A 6,000-nucleotide genomic window follows, 5' to 3' on the forward strand; every position below is an offset into this window, starting at 1 on the left:
TTCATGACTCTCTCTCTCTCCATGTGGGGTGGACCAACAGCTTTGCCCTGTTCCCTCCAGCTGCATCCAGCATCATGACAAAACACAAATAAATAATCGAGAAGTGATCACAACTCGTGGAAAGACTGTAACGAGGAACACATGCACATCTTTTCAACAGTCTCAAAAGGGGTCACATTTCTGATCGAGCTGGCTCCACAATCCGGGCTAACAAACTGAGCTAACGGCAGCTACAGTTTACTTTAACTCTGTAAATCACAGAGAGTTGAGGCGGAGCAGCCGGAGGACATCAGAGGGAAAACCTAGAAAACATTTCCTCCATAAAATATGATCCAGTTTCACCAGAATCAGTGAAATAGTCCTCTTCGCTCTCTTCTCCTCTGCCATCATATCCATAGAGGCTGCTGAGCCTGGTTACCTCCTCTTCTTCTTCCTGGTAGTCCATAACGCCTGTTGGTACAAACACTCAGTTCGTCAGCTTGGTCGTGGAGCTCAGAGCGACGGGTACCCGTCGCTCTGAGCTCACCGACCAAGCTGACGAACTGAGTGTTTGTACCAACAGGCGTTATGGACTACCAGGAAGAAGAAGAGGAGGTAACCAGGCTCAGCAGCCTCTATGGATATGATGGCAGAGGAGAAGAGAGCGAAGAGGACTATTTCACTGATTCTGGTGAAACTGGATCATATTTTATGGAGGAAATGTTTTCTGTGGGAGTTTGGTTCTGGTGCTGCTTATTTACACACTGCTGTTATGCCCAATGTCATCAGGTTCTTGGCACAGGGCATGTATAACTATACCTTTCACAAAGTGACTTTATGTTACTCTGGTGAGTCCTCTTGCAGACTATTCCTGTCATGTGTCATGAGGAAAGGGATCATAGACAAGCTTTTGGCCTCTGTGTGTTGTTGCAGAATGGACAGTGAATGTCCAGCAGATCACCAGGAAATGATGACAACATTCACCACAGTCAGCTCTGTGTAGGCAGAAGAAAGGGGCGAGAGAAGAAAAGGAGAGAAAACAGAAGGAGAAATGTAGGCAAATGGAAAAGATAGAGACAAGACAGATACTGTTATCTACTGATACGATTTCCAATCAGACACCTAACTGTAGATAAAAGGAAGCATTTCTTTGACTCTGCTGTGGGAGGAACTGGTTGCTGCGGAAATGTTTTGGTCAACTTGTTTCTGGTTCACTGTGAAGGCTTCAACACCTGTAAATAAAATATGTTTCTTATTATTTTGTCGCTGTAAGTTGATGTTATCATTATTATCTTTATGTTTTGATGAAACTGAGCTCATTATAGCCACCAACAATCTTTATTCTGACTGTTGTCTGTTTCTTTAACAGGGAGAGCCTTTAACAAGTCTTTAGGACTTTTTTCTCTTGGTTCCTTTAAATTTCATTTCTTGTTCAGTTTTTCTCAGTTATATCTAACTACATCTATCACAACGCTGCTTTGTTTTTGCTGCATATTGAGTTCATCTTTTCATATTTTTGTGTGTTATGGGTTGGAGGTAGTTTTAGGATGTGACTCAGAGCATGTATTTGAACATTTTTGTTGTGTTTTCAATAAAACACTTCTAATGATCTTGGTCTTTGGCTGGTGTTTTGCGCTTTGGGTCCTCTAAAACGTTCAACCTAACAACCTGAAACATGAAGCCTAACCCTGCTGTTACCCGACAGGCGTTCTCATTACGGTTTTCTTACAACTATTCAATATTCAATATGATAGAATACAGAGATGTTCAGAAAGAAAAAGATGAATTTATTCTAAGTATGTTTGGTATAATATCATGCAATGGCCACTGGTGAGTGGTGGAGTTGATATACTCTGAATTAAAGCAGGATATAGATCATAAAGATTGGATATAGCATAAAACTAAATGTGCAAAAAAAAAAAACGACCTACTCATTGATGTCAACTTGATTTTTTTATACTTACTAAGGAGTGCAGAGAACTTTCTCACTGAACTGGTGTCCCAGCTGAGGACAGAGCATGCTCCTGTTGCCATGCTGTAGCAACAGATGCGTCAAAGAAAGCACAAGGTCGTGGGCCATGCCACCACTGCCACCTTGTGGGCAAAACAGAAACCTCACACTTTGGAAGTGTAAAGTCCAGCTGAAACTTCTCAAAAACTGAACTGCTGGTCCTTCCAGCCAAACCCACAATACGCCATGACACGGACATCAAAATTAACTCCCTATGTCTCGCCCCCAAAGGGGGTGTGAAAAACAAGGTGTTATGATTGACGACCCAACTACCCTGACTCAAACATGCTACTCAACTCCTGATACAAGTGTGGTCATTTCAAGACCCTCTGCATTCTCTGAACACCAGCCTCTTCTCTTAAGTCCTCGTGAGCTCTCCTTCAATCTTTGACGTTTTCCATCGAGGTCAAGAAAAAAAAGGTTAGGAAAGGACTATTCAACCGTACTCTAACAATCTGGCACAGAGGGAAGAGAACAATGGGCTTAAATACTGGTGATGAGGAGATCAGACACGGGCGTGGGTAAATAGGGGCAGGACAAACACAGGGCGGGACTCAGGGGCCGGAGTGGGCGGACAGGGGACCGACTGTGGCCGTTTTAGAGGACCCAAAGTGCAAACAACAGCCAATCTCCTACAGTGAGATCAAGTCAAGACCAAGACCAAGGCAGGCAAGGCAGACAGCATGAAGAGCACCTGGAAAAGAGGAACAGTGGTCTGGAGGCGAGAGATGCTGAGCGAGCTCAAAGAGCAGTGCAGGCTCTCAGGTTATGGGGCCTGGTTGACGATTGGTACTCGAGGAAGTGGAAGAAGAAAGGACGGTGAAGGAGGGAGGAGAGAAAGAGGAAGAAATTAAGGGGACGGGCTTAAATCTGTCTGAAGCAGGATTGGTTAGCTGGCGCACCGGATAAGCAAACCAGACAGAAGCAAACGATTCATCTACATGCTACGAGCTGTCTGACTAACTTGCAGTGTTATCTCTGACAGTTACAACTCAGCTCAGAGTCTTGTAAAACTACAAAGAATTCTGTGTCTGCATCTGTTCAACCAACAAAATGATCTGTGTCTATCAAATTTCAGTTTCAGCATTTCTAAGGTCATCTAAATACGAAGTTTCAATGTTGTGAACATCGTCAATTGTGTGACGACTTTTTTGCAAACAGGGTTTTACCACAGGTTAAAAGAGACTTCACTATCTGTGTTTGCATCTGTTCATCAAAATGATCTGTGTTCATGTGTGCATTCTGCAGAAGACAGGAAGAGGGCACGATTTATATCAGAAGTCACACCAAATGTTGCGTAACAGGCAGCTCTGTGTGTCCTTACTTACTGTGTTTTTGGCAAAGAGTCTTTTTGGTTTGTATTAAAGAAGGTTGTGTGATTTCAGAGCTTTATGTGTTTGAACCCAACACAAGTGAGCAAAATATGATGGAACACAAATGCATTGAGCTGTCGAGCTGAAATATCTTCATTTATTTTGCTGCGTCATGTTGAGCAGCTCCTCTACACTTTTAGCTGAGGTGAAGGCAGGAAGTCATGTCAGGATACTAAAGCAGAAAACCAGATTTCTGTTCATCCTTCAAACTGACCATATTTTTTTATTGAACCACAACAGAATGATGCATCCACGAGCACTTGAACAGAAACTGTTTTTTATCAGAGATTATTTCAAAAAGTGAAATATTTCCACTGTGTTTACTCTGGACAGCAGGAGGGACTAATGCATATTCTGACTGACTACTTGTTTGTCACTTCCTCTTATCAGAGAGCTGTAGATTATCAGAACTTCCGCATGTCATCACTTAGCATATTTACTGCAGACTTTTTGGATGCAGAGGACGACACTCAGACGCTGGTGTAGTGACAACTCATTCAGGTGTTGCGCTTTCAAAGGTAAAGTTTGTGACATTATTTTTCTTCTATGTAGAGAAGATAAAAAACTTCCACTTGCAGTGTCGTGATATCACTTAAACAATGTTTGTAGATATTAAAAACCTTTAACCTGATCTCTCAAAAACAGGTTTGACTGTGAAGGATGGAAGATTTACACATGGACAAACACCCACAGGTGGAGGGCTTTGATTACAGCGACATCGCCTACGACTATGATAATGAAAATGCTGTGTTCCTTATGGAAGTGGTGGAAACATATCATTGGTGTCGGCTTCCTTTGACCCTCGTGGCCATCTATGCTCTTCATTCTCAGGTATGTACATTATGACTGAATTGTCTTTATTTATTTTATTATTATTTATTTCTTTGTGTCGTACAGTCTGTCTGTAAAGAATCTTGTCTGGGTTGTGGTCTAGTCGTCAGGAGGCTTGGGCTCCTTAGTCTTGTTAATGCAGAGACTGGCCAGTGTGTCATATTATATATTCTGACAGCACAAATGAGAGTTTGATGAAAAATGCATAAATGTCTCTGACTGCAAGAAGAATAATTTGGGGAGGTGGAGTTCAGAACATGTTTACAACTGCTTGTTCACTTTTACCAATGTTTTCCTGCAGGTGAGAATGGTCAAGTTGCTCCGATCTACGTCATCAACTTCTCATCTCTGACTCCATTCAGCTCTGCTGCATGATGTTGGGTGACACACCTGGGGATGATTAGTTACTTTAATGATCATTCACTATTTCAGTCTGATGGCCAGGTGGCTTCATGGTGTGTGTCGCCCTGGAAAGGTAACTATCTGTCATCCAGTATGTGTGTAGCTTCTGTGTCTGATCATTATTACTTTATAATTCTGAAGCTCCTCAAAGACTATGTTTCCATCTTGTATTACAGGTATTTGGTCGTCGCCTGGCCACTGTGGTACCGCTTCAGACGAACCATCAAGATCCCTGTGGTGGTCTGTGTCCTGGTCTGGATCTTGCTTTTCGTCTCATCACTTCTATTCCTGGTTAATTATGAGGATTCAGACATCATCATCGGCGTTCTCCTTCCTTCTTCCCTTCCCACTGCTCATATTCTTCCTGGGTGGGACCCTCAAAGCTCTGTCTGCTGCACTGTCCGCTCTGTGAAAAACGAAGAATTGTGGGAGTTTTGGTTCTGGTGCTGCTTATTTACACACTGCTGTTCATGCCCAGAGGCATCTGTTTACTGTCAGAGGAGGCAGGAATGAACTTTACCTTTACTTTACTGTCTGACATCTTTCTCAGGTTGAGTCCTCTTGCAGACTTATTCCTGTATGTGTTCATGAGGAAAGGGATCATAGACAAGCTTTTGGCCTCTGTGTGTTGTTGCAAATGGACAGCAATGATATCAGCAGATCACCGGAAATGAGACAACATTCACAACGTCAGCTCTGTGTAGGCAGAGAAAGAGGGAGGGAGAGGAGAAAGGAGAGAAAAAACAGAAGGAGAAATGTAGGCAAATAGAAAGAATAGAGACAAGACAGATACTGTCATCTACTGATCGATTTCCAATCAGACACCTAACTGTAGATAAAAGGAAGCATTGCTTTGACTCTGCTGTGGGAGAACTGGTTGCTGGGAAAGTTTTGGTCAACTTGTTTGTGTTCACTGTGAAGGCTTCAACACTGTAAATAACATATGTTTCTTATTATTTTGCAGCTGTAAGTTGATGTCTATCATTTTATCTTTATGTTTGATGAACTGAGCTCATTATAGCCACCAAAATCTTTATTCTGACTGTTGTCTGTTTCTTTAACAGGGAGAGCATCTTAACAAGTCTTTAGGACTTTTTTCTTCTTTGGTCTCTCTTTAATTTCATTTCTTGTTCAGTTTTTCTCAGTTATATCAACGTACATCTATCCAAAAACTGCTTTTGTTTTTGCTGCATATTATTTGTTCATCTTTATTTCCTATTTTTGCTGTTTTAGTGGTTGGCTGTTAGTTTTTAGGATGTGATCAGAGCATGTATTTGAACAGTTCTTGTGTGTTTTCAATAAACACTTTCTATGATCTTGGTCTTTGGCTGTTGTTTGCACTTTGGGTCCTCTAAAACGTTCAACCTAACAACATGAGCAGTCATAACAGAAAAGGCCGATATT

At 41.9% G+C, this 6,000-nt stretch overlaps 1 pseudogene; it reads left to right on the forward strand.

Annotated features, from left to right (window-relative positions):
- The first annotated feature begins 4,646 nt into the window (after positions 1–4,646).
- Positions 4,647–5,270, forward strand: LOC113744831 (mas-related G-protein coupled receptor member X3-like; annotated as a pseudogene).
- The last annotated feature ends 730 nt before the right edge of the window (positions 5,271–6,000 follow it).

The sequence above is a fragment of the Larimichthys crocea genome, unplaced genomic scaffold (genome assembly GCF_000972845.2).
Source record: "Larimichthys crocea isolate SSNF unplaced genomic scaffold, L_crocea_2.0 scaffold239, whole genome shotgun sequence".
NCBI lineage: Eukaryota > Metazoa > Chordata > Actinopteri > Sciaenidae > Larimichthys > Larimichthys crocea.